This window comes from Artemia franciscana, chromosome 1 (assembly GCF_032884065.1).
Source record: "Artemia franciscana chromosome 1, ASM3288406v1, whole genome shotgun sequence".
In the NCBI taxonomy this organism is placed as follows: domain Eukaryota; kingdom Metazoa; phylum Arthropoda; class Branchiopoda; order Anostraca; family Artemiidae; genus Artemia; species Artemia franciscana.
This window is the reverse complement of record NC_088863.1, coordinates 13,482,478-13,494,029: the sequence shown is the minus strand read 5'-3', so window position 1 is coordinate 13,494,029 and position 11,552 is coordinate 13,482,478. Positions and strand designations below refer to the sequence as shown.

The following is an 11,552-nucleotide window of genomic DNA, read 5'->3' as shown; positions in this document are numbered from 1 at the left end:
CGTATGTGACGTTTTCTCTATAGAAATTGTCAAACATATCTGATTTGGATATCATATTCAACAAGAAGCATGAACTAGTGCAAAATCATGAAAATACCTGGAAATTTCCAACTGGAAAACATTTTTTTTTAATTGATATTAATTATTTAGTAAATAATTTGTCAGGTTTTTGAAATTTTCCTATTAATCGCTTCGTTTACAAGCCAATGTGATTGGTCCAAAACGATCCTGTCTAATAACTTAAATCTGACCAAACAGGTATGACGTTAATGCTTTACAAGAGCTTCTCGTAGGGCAACCGTCAATAATGAATATGAAAACAGAAAACTGTTCGTTCAATTCAGGTAATCCTTAGGAGTGGAAGAGACTTCCTGTGTTGATCCTATTTAATTTGTAGAATGTGGTGCACCCCCTAGCGCTACAGCTGGTTATTGCCTTCTCATTATCCAATGAGATGGCAGTGATTTTTGTTCAAACAGAATTCATTTAAGTTTTGTGCAGGGTTGCCGCCACTAGCGATTAATCCCTATTTCTTGTTTTTTTATATTACCTATAAAACAACACTAATTAGTGCCTAAATTGCTAGCTTATTGAAGAAAATCCCCAAATCAATCAAAAATTCAATAAAATCTTAATGTTTTAGCAGCGGGTAGCAACCCTGGTTTCGTGACTTATTCATTTGTCTGTAATTTAGTTATTATTAGCTTAGGATTTTAAAACTGAACAAAATCGTTGAATAGCCTTTTGAGCCTCTCTCCTAATTCATTTTTGATCGTTAGTACGGTTATTATTGTTCTAGTTAATTCGTTTGAAGCCCTGTGAATGAAAATTTTGCTAAAATTAGAAAACCAAATCAATTTTATTGGGGTAAATATTTTAGAGGGGAGTACAAATATATATCTTGTAAATTCTTATCCAGATATATTGACTAGAAGATCGGCCTACTATTGTTTATATTAAACTTGTTTAATCCCAGCCAAATCACCTAGTTGTGTCATATGAATCGTTCAGAGGCAAGATAAATAGGTTAAAACGGAGAAAATATCTCAAAGATGTCCTTTTTTCTTAGAAAATTTATTTTTTGTCTTTTAAATTAATCACCTTGTGGAAAAAAATGTAAGAATTTTTAATTTTTTCTAATACATTTGAAGATGGAAAATGTATTGTGCAATAAATTTAGTTCAATTGGCATCCAAAGAATAATAAAAAATAAAACAATAAGATGATTATGTTATATGTTTGCAGAAAATGAAAAGTAACCCAATGGGAAGAAATCTTTCGTCAATTTTGAAAAAAAGCCTCTACTTTTTGAAAATATACTTGTGACAGTAAAAAGCTTAATCAGCCAGGTTTAAAGCCTCCTGCCCCCTTCGCAGAAAATAGCCCCAAAATAAATAAAAACAATTTACTTTTTAAAAATAAATTTGACAAATTCGTTTCTGAAAGGTCCATATCTGAGCGACTATAAATAACGAATTATTTGTATTCAAAGCCTGTCACATTGTCATTCTAAATTGACAGACCGACGATATGCAACAATTTCTAGCAGCTTATTTTTACCAGGTTGCTAAGAATCTATCAACATCTGGGAACATTTTTAGGAATAGTTTTAATTGATTTTGTTCAACTGTCAGACTTCCAACATGAAATTGATAAAAATTAGCTTTCCTCATTCTGTTAATGTCTAATAGTTGGTCATTATGTGAGTTGGAATTACTTGGTAAATTAGCTTATTATTGTTATAAGCTCTGCTTTTTTTTGAGAAATTGATGGAAAGATTCATGAAGAAAAAGTTGAAGACCAAATAAAGAAAATAAGAGATGAAGAAGAAATGTAGAAGAAAAGAAACCACGAGAAGAAATTAAGAAAAAAGGAGAAGAAGAAATTCCCTGAAAAGGTTCTTTAAGAAGAAATTGAAAAAGAAACGAAAAACAAAAGAACAAACGAGATGAAATGAAGAAGAAGAAAAAACAAAGAAATCCATGAGAAGGTTCCTGAAGAAAAAACGAAAAAGAGACGGAAAAGAAAAGAACAAATAAGCAGAAATGAAGAAGAAAAATTAATGAGAAACTGTCAAGTTTTAACTGTCAAATTGATAATGTCTTATATTTTTCACCCCACCTAATGCTTGATTTTACCCTATTTTCGCTGCATGTTTGCACTGCATCTTGTATATACACTCTATTACGCTTTAAACGTATAATTTTTTATCCTTATCTGGCTTTTATTTGGTTTTACGTCTGTTGCTTATGCTTATTATTCATTTCTTAAGTTTGTCTTCGATTTTTGGGTAATTAAGTTCACATTATGATCACCAATTATTGTGCACATTCGGTAATTGATTTCAATCAATTCTCTCTTCCTTCTTGTATTTTTATTCCATATTATGCTTCGTCTTATCTTTCAGTCCATGTTTTCACCCTATCTAGTATTTACACTCTATGCAGCTTCAGGGGAAGGAAGGTTCACAAAAAGATGTCTTGTCACTGATCCCGATTAAATAAAAAAAAAAGTTTTTTAAATGAAAGTAAGGAGCGACATTAAAACTTAAAACAAACAGAAATTACTCCGTATATGAAAGGGGCTTTTCCTTCTCAACGCTCCGCTCTTTACGCTAAAGTTTGACTTTTTCTCTTAACTCTACATTTTAAAACAGTAAAAAACTTTAGCGTAAAGAGCGGGGCGTTGAGAAGGAAAAGTCTCTTTCATATACGGAGTAATTTCTGTTTGTTTTAAGTTTTAATGTCGCTCCTTACTTTCATTAAAAAAACTTTTTTTTGATTAAATTTCTGAACGTTTTTGAATCAATGCATGTTTTGATTTTGGCTCTTCGCAGAGGAATAATTAAAACGAAATTTGTATTTTTTTTTTGGCTAAATGGCTTTCTCATAATTTTTATCGAATGATTGTGAGAAAAAAAGATCGGGGGAGGAAGCCTAGTTGCCCTCCGATTTCCGGTTAATTAAAAAGGCAACTAGAACTTTTTAATTTTTTACGAATCTTTTTATAAGTAAAAAATATACGTAACTTATAAATTAGCTTACATAAAAAACTTTTGTATTCTCATGTTTTTATTACATATATGAGGGGGTTAGCCCCCTCGTCAGTACCTCGCTCTTTACACTAAAGCTTAAATTTTAGCCCAATTCATTAAGAATGACCCCTGAATCACAAAAGCCGCAGAATAAATAGTTGAAATTACTAAAAATACTTTAACGTAAAGACCGAGGTATTAGGAGGAGGTGAGCCCCTCGTATGGGTAATAATTTCTGTTCGTTTTAAGTTTTAATGCTGCTGCTTACTTCCAGCTGAAAAAAACTTTTTCATATTTATTTTTTCATTGTTTTTTTTTAAGTAATGCTAGTAAATCCTGCGCTCCCTTCATGGAAATTTTCTTCCCCCATGACAAATTCCTCGGTGGAAAGTTCCCCCAGCATGTCCCCCTCTTCTCAACCCCTGCCTCCAACCAAAAAATCCTCCTGAAAACGCCTGTACACTTCTCAATAACCATTACTATATGTAAGCACTGGTCGAAGTTTTGAGCTTGTAACCCCTCCCACGGGGACTGTGGGGGAATAAGTCGTCCCAAAGACATAGTTATAAGGTTTTTCGACTACGCTAAATAAAATGGCTATCTCAGAATTTTGATCCGTTGACTTTGGTAAAATAATTAGCGTGGGAGGGGGCCTAGGTGCCCTCCAATTTTTTTGGTCACTTTCAAAGGGCACTAGAACTTTTTATTTCCGTTAGAATGAGCCCTCTTGCAACATTCTAGGACAACTGGGTCGATACGATCACCCCTGGGGGAAAAAAACAAAACAACAAAAAAACAAATAAACACGCATCCGTGATCTGCCTTCTGGCAAAAAATATAAAATTCCACATTTTTGTAGATAGGAGCTTGAAACTTCTATAGTAGGGTTCTCTGATACGCTGAATCTGATGGTGTGATTTTCGTTAAGATTCTTTGACTTTTAGAATTAGAATTAGAATTATTTTAATAATTTAATAATTATACGTTATTTTAGAATTAGGGGGTGTTTCCCTCTAAAGGAAACACCCTTTAGGGGGTCTTGATGAAACTTATATATTTAAAACCAGCATTAAAATTCGATTCTTTTGATGTTGCTATTGGTACCAAAATTCCATTTTTTAGAGTTTTGGTTACTGTTAAGCCGGGTCGCTCCTTACTACAGTTCGTTACCACGAACTGTTTGATCTGACAACTTTCTGTTAGTCACGAATAAATGAAAATGAACTATTGAAAGCTAAGATAGCTTCGCTTTCCACCTCACGAAAAAAGACCTTTTAGATCGATGCTTTCTTACCCTTTTTTGTTTTCTATCTGTTTTTAAAGCTTTAGATAATCGGTCTCTTTTTTTAAGTCTATGCTAGATTTTTTTTTTAAATCAAGTCCGTGTATCTGTATTTCCCAAATTATCAGCTAAGGCAGAAAGGATTCACAAAACGGAAAGTAAGCAAACACGATATGGTGTTTTAAGGGGCAAAAGACTTTAGACTGTTGATAGCCCACTACGTCACTTCCTGGGGCAATGCATATATCCTTGAGTTTTTCAAAGGGACATTTTTAAATGGGTTAGGTGGGGTTGTAATTGCCTCGGGCGCAGAAATCTTAGGTGTAAGAAATTTCATATTAAAAATCTAACGGTTTTAATCACTTTGTAGCTTATCTTATTTCTATAAAAATAAATAAGGAGGCACAGTTGGAAAAAGCATAAGTAAATTAAATCAAAAATTTTAATTTTTCCCATATTTTCATCGGCATTCCTTGAAAATGAAAATAGGTAGCCGAATTTGGATAATTTTTTTGTGATATTTGTATTCAACTATTTTTAATAAATAAAGGAAATGTGAAAATTTGGTCTGAAATTTGTTGAGAGACAGGATGAGGGAGACGCCAATCAATATTATTCCTTGGGTGCAACAGAGGACAGAACAGCCACTCGGTTTTAATAGTTAAAGAATGCAATAAAGACAATCTTAAAGGGAATAGGGGGGGAGGCACTCATTTACGTCCATTAAACCTCCCCTCCCCCTAATGGACAAATATATAGCCCAAATTTACTACATACTTTCAACACTTTTTTTCACCCGTAAATTAGCTTTTCTAGTTTTTATTTCGTCAGTGTTGATTTAATTTACAGATGAAACAAGGGTTGTTTACAGGGTTGAAACAAGTGAGACGCATTGTGGGAATAGCTGGAAAATATATTTTTTTTTGGGACATTAGGTGGGGAGGGGGTAAAGTATAGTGGATCTACATGCAAAATGTGTTCGCTATAAGTATTCTGAATATTATGAAATAAGGATTTTTCGTTAGAATTAACTTCACTCCTTGGGTGTGGTGGCTATAAGACACAAGTACCGTTTATTCATATCTGAAAACGTGACTTTCTAAGATTCTTCCTTTGATTAAAAACTATATCATTTTAGGGCATTGTCAAATTTTAATCTGTGTTGCCACGTGAAAAAATAACATACAAAAGCAACTGGTCAAATTTGATAAAGCATTTTGTCCATAACGATTCAAACACTAATAACCAACCAGCAGACGATTCCCAAAGACTTTTACACTTCCATTTTCTTAGGGTGTTTCTTATTTTTGCTGACTTTTCCGATTTTTTTCTTTTGCTGTTGTTTAGCACCCCCTAATACGAATATCGGCATAATTGCAAATGGAGGTCTTTTTTAACTAAAAAAGAACTTCCCATTTTTTTTTAACTTTGTAAGATAAATATGGTTGTGTAAGTTTTCAGTTAACCAATTCAAACACCGGGTGCAGCCTGTAGGGGGAGGGGGCAAACTGAGTTCTTTTTAAAACAAACTATATTTGTTTATTTATATTGTGGCAGTAATGATGGAGGGTGCCAAACCAACACCGTGCCCCGGTGCTAAAAAGCCAAGCTAAGCTTATTTGTAAACTTACCTGGGTATACACCAAAGGGAAACTGATCCAGTCATAACTCCACAGAAGGCTGCATTTTGATCGTATATCAAGGAACTCCTTAAAATGAATATTCAATTATTAACATACAAGTTTTTCATGCTAGTGTATTCAAGTGCCGCAGCCCAGGGAGGTTCATTGAAATGGGAAAAATTATTGAAATCAACTATCTTGTAAATAATTTACATATCCTTTCTCCGTAGCATAGAGAGGCCTTCTTTTATATCATTGGTTGTTTTTTAAATTTTGTTTTGTATCATTTTGTTCCAAAGATTTTCACCTATATTTTTTACTCTTTATTTCTTTTTGTATTGAAGGCGGTGGAATGGAGGTTTCACCCAGGACATTTCCATTCTCTGCTATATAGAATTATCCTCATTTTTTCTTTGCTACAAAATTTTCCATTTTATCAAGAGCATGTACCAATTCGATTTTTTTTTAAATATAAATATTTAAATCTGAAATTCTGAAATTTTATCAAATATGGAATTCCTGTTTATCAAACATTTGATTTTGAGACCCTTAATTTTGTTTTATTGTTGTAGAAAACCTTATTTTTGTCACTATTTTCTTCTGTTTAATTCCATTTCTTTTACATGTAGCCCCATAGAGAAACTAAGGGCTAGACAAAACTTTCAGCGCATAAAAACCATTTAGTTTTCAGTAAAGTTTAGTCTAGTTTTCAGTAAAGTGCTAGTAATTAAAGTAAATTGTCAGTATCTAAAGTAAAGTGTTAGTAAAGTCAGTAAAGTATTGGTTTTTAGCAAACTACAGTTTTTGTAAATTAAACTTTATGTTTAGTTTTACTTGGTGGAAGACAAACGAGGCTGAATGAGGTTGAAAGCTTTGAACGAGGTTGAAAAATAACAGGATTTAAGAAAATATCGAAATAGTAATAATTTTATTTACTTTTTTTGATAAAGTTAAAATCAAAAGATCTGAACCACTTTGTTTTCTGATATACTCTTATTTTGTAGAAATTTGGTCGCAGATTGATCGCAGATTGAATTCAGATTAATGATCGTTATTAGCTGAGAAATTTTTTTAGGGCTTCGTCCAATTGCTGGTTTGTGAATAGTGGTGATAGGGAAAACTCCTCTCGGCAATTTCACCCCCTACAGAAACCGGGAAACTCAATGTATAGATTTTTTAATACTTTTAAATGGATTTGCTGTCTCGGAATTTTTAATCGATTGCAAATGATGCAAAATCGCAGTTTGTTTCAACAAAATAGCAGAAAACGCCTATTTCCCGCCATAGAAGGTTTTGTTCCCTTTAAAAGGGCACTCAAATTTATAATTTCCGTTTCAAAGAGGCCTCTACCAATCTTTTACGATCATTGGTTCGATAAGATCACCCAGGGGAAAAAATTAAATAAATAAACACGCATCCATAATCTTTCTTCTGAAAAAAAGCTAAAATTCCACATTTTTATAGATAAGAGCCTTAAATTTTCCAACTGTAACGTCAAGATTTACTTTAAGATCACTTGTCTTTTGGGGGGTATTTCTCCCCATTTCGAATGTCAGGCAAATTTTCTCAGCCTCGTAGCATTTGATATGTAGCATTAAACTTAATGAACTTCATATATTTGAATCAGCATAAACAAAAATAGTTCTTTTGATGTATTAATTGTTATCAAAATTCATTGTTTAGTGTCTTGTAGTTGGCCCAAGTTGCTTTTTGCTTAGAATTTGTTACCACGAAGTGCTTGATTCTACACCATAAATTCTTCATAGATTTTGAAATGTAGGTAAAATATTCCGAAACCTTTCTTTTCTTCATTCTTCGTTTTGTCTTTGCTCAATTTTACAAGCGATAGAATTCAACACGAGGAATTGTCCGAGGGAAATTTTCTAGGATGGACCTTTCTAGGAAAAATTTTCAACGGTGGAGATCTTCTTAGGATAAGAAATTTTCTGGTGGAAATTTCTGCGCGAGGGAATTTTCTTCGGGGGAATTCTCTGCGGGGGAGATTTTCTTTCGAGGGAATTTTTTGGGGATCTTCCGGGACAATTTTCTGGGGGGGAATATGCCAGACTCTGAGAAAGATTTTTCAATCTAATTTCCAAAATAAGAGAACAAACACCGGATAAACATGGTAAGACCATTGCTGTCAAATGATTGCTATAAAAATATGTCAAAGCAACGTAAACAAGCGCATTTTTTGCTACCAGTCCATGAAGTTTTGAAAAAATTTCAGGAAGACCTTTGATTTAAGGATCCTCGATTTTCAGAAAGACGAATTTTCTTTCGGAAAAATCAGAGAATTTTGGATAAATCCCTGAAAATTTGGGGATAGTAAAAGCAGTGGCAGCCCTTCTATACAGTCTCATTTCATAGAAGTCTCTAGAAAAAATTGATAGAAAAAGTAAATTTTGCATTTAGAGTAATTTTTGTGGAATTAGAGTAACTTGAGTAAATTTCAAAATATGAGCCGAGAACTAAAAACTGACCCTAAGTATGTTTGTTAGGTTATTAGAAAGAATGCTGAAGGTCCCAGTCGGTCATCATCATCATTACCATTGTATAATCTTCTAGGGTTCCTTATAATTCTTAATTTAAAGCAATTTCTGAGGAGACTATTAATACAACTGTTTCCTTACATTTTGACGCTAAGGGCTAGCCAAACTTCTTAACAATAATAGAGAGATTTTTAGTTTTTTTTATTTAGAAATAGTAGTAATTTATACAAGTCTTGGTTCAATTCGACGATTGCCGACATTAATGCTTCGTCAATAATAAACGGAGTTAAAAATAAAAACAAACTATTTCAACAAAAAGAAAAGGGCGAATTTAAACGTTTATTAAATAAAAAGAAACTAGTTTTTTTTAACTGAAAGTAAGGAGCGACATTAAAACTTAAAACGAACAGAAATTACTCCGTATATGAAATGGATTGTCCTCTCCGCAATCCCTCGCTCTTTACGCTAAAGCTTTTAATTGTTTAAAAAGTAGAATTGTGGCAAAGAGTCAAACTTTAGCGTAAAGAGTGAGGGATTTCGGAGGGAACAACACATTTCATATACGGAGTAATTTCTGTTCGTTTTAAGTTTTAATGTCGCTCCTTACTTTCAGTTAAAAACTAGTTTTTTTTTATTTAATTTCTGAGGGTTTTTGAATTAATGCATGATTGATTTTGGCTCTCCGCACATAAATTATTAAAATGAAATTTGTATATTAATTCTTTTTTGGCTAAATGGCTTTCTCTTAGTTTTGATCAGACGATTTTGAGAAATAAGGGGTGGGGAAGGAGGCCTAGTTGCCCTCCAATTTTTCGGTTACTTTAAAAGGCAACTAGAACTTTTAATTTTAACGAACGTTTTTATTAATAAAAAATATACGCAACTTAAGAATTAACTTACGTAACAAACTTTTATATTCTTATATTTTTATTATGTATACGAGGGGGTTTGTACCCTCGTCAATACCTTGCTCTTTACACTAAATCGTAAGTTTTGTCCCAATTCTTTAAGAATGACTCCTGAATCAGAAAGGCCGTAGAATAAATAGTTGAAATCACTAAAAAATACTCTAGAATAAAGAGCGACGTATTTATCTCCTCCTAAATACATCGCTCTTTGTGCTAAAGTATTTTTAGAACCCCTCATATGCGTAATAATCTCTGTTCGTTTTAAGTTTCAATGCTACTCCTTACTTTCAATTGAAAGAGCGTTTTCATGTTTATTTTTTTATTGTTTTTTTTTATAGTAATGCTAGAAAATCCTACGCCCTTTTCATTGAATCTTTCTTCCCCCATGACATATTCCTCCAAGGAAAAATCCTCCCACATAGCCCCCTCCCCCCTCAACCCCACCCCCCAAACCAAAAATATCCCCCTGAAAACGTCTGTACACTTCCCAATAACCATTACTATATGTAAACACTGGTCAAAGTTTGTAACTTCCAGCCCCTCCCCCAGGGATTGTGGGGGAGTAACTCATTCGCAAAGACATAGTTATAATGGTTTTCGACTATGCGGAACAAAATGGCTATCTCAAAATTTTGATCCCTTGACTTTGGGAAAAAATGAGCGTGGGAGGGGGCCTAGGTGCCCTTCAATTTTTTTGTCACTTAAAACTGGCACTAGAACTTTTCATTTCCGTTAGAATGAGCCCTCTTGCTACATTCTAGAACCACTTGGTCGATACAATGACCCCTGGGAAAAAAAAAAATAAATAAATAAACACGCACCCGTGATTTGTCTTCTGGCAAAAAATACGAAATTCCACATTTTTGTAGATAGGAGCTTGAAATTTTTGCAGTAGGGTTCTCTGATACGCCAAATGCAACGGTGTGATTTTCGTTAAGATTTCATAACTTTTAGGGGGTGTTTCCTCCTATTTTCCAAAATAAGGCAAATTTTCTCAGGCTCGTATCTTTTGATGATAAAGACTAAATTTGACGAAACTTATATATTTATAATCAGCATAAAAATTCAATTCTTTTGATGTATTTTTTAGCATCAAAACTCCGTTTTTTAGAGTTTCGTTTACTATTGAGCCGGGTCACTCCTTACTACAGTTCTTTACTACGAACTGTTTGATTCGAAGGTAATAGTTTCACTTTTTGCATTCAATAGAGTTAGGACAAGCAAAACAGTCCTCCCTCTATTTCTTTTATTTCGCCATCCCCCTAGATTTTGAAATATATCTTTGAAACTTTCAAAGTTGAAATGTTAAACGTTTTCTTTGAAAAATACCTTTTTATATTTTTTATTTTTAAATTAACAAAACTTGACCTTGTTTCTCTAGATTCTGAAGATACATGGCCGTTTTACACAGTTTCAAAAAAAGCGTAGGCTACCCTCCCCCCACCTAGGCACAGGGTAAGTCCTTCAGACTTAATACCTCCACCAAACTGAATATCAATTTTTGTAACTTCATATACTATTTGCCTGTATTTGTAGTGGTGGGGGCATTGTGCATTTAAACATAGCCCTATACCTGCTTTTAAACGGTGCCCTATCCCTGCTTTTAAGCGAAACCCTATCCTGCCATTCCACGACAACCGTATGCCCGGACTCCTTGACAGCTAACAGGTGTTAGTTACGTCATAGAAAATGTTTTCGAAGAGATTCAGGTGTCTATTACGTCATAAGGAATTTGCGTCTTTTGGTGGTTACGTAATAAGTGTTGTTAGACGGCCAGGAAAAAAGTGGCTACATAATAGGATTTGTTTGCTCTTGGTTGTTAAATAATAGGGCTTTTTAGGGAGCCAGGAAAAAAACTTTTACATACTAGGGTGTGTTTACTTTTGGTAGTTACATAATAGATAGAGTTTTTCTCAAAAACCCACCAGGGGTAGGAGAAAACCTTCAGGGCCCAATAGTGGGGGACCCTCAAGGCACCAGACCCCTAGTGAGCAATTCCAACAGTCTTTAGCATCCGATTCCATTGGGGTCCAGACAAGAAATTCCAATGGGGACCTAGCATCCAATTCTACCAGGGGACAAAGCATCAAATTTCAGCAGTTTGTCAAACCTAGCCACCGGGACCCCTAGAATCCAATTTCACTGGGGGCCCTAGCCCAAGCATGAAATTTCATCGAGGTCCTAACATCCAATTTCATCGGGCCTCTATCTTAA

At 33.9% G+C, this 11,552-nt stretch overlaps 1 protein-coding gene across 1 annotated transcript in view; it reads right to left on the bottom strand.

Annotated features, from left to right (window-relative positions):
• Positions 1 to 11,552, bottom strand: part of LOC136025983 (bestrophin-2a-like) — a 142,582-nt gene that overhangs the window by 24,331 nt on the left and 106,699 nt on the right. The window lies entirely within an intron of this gene.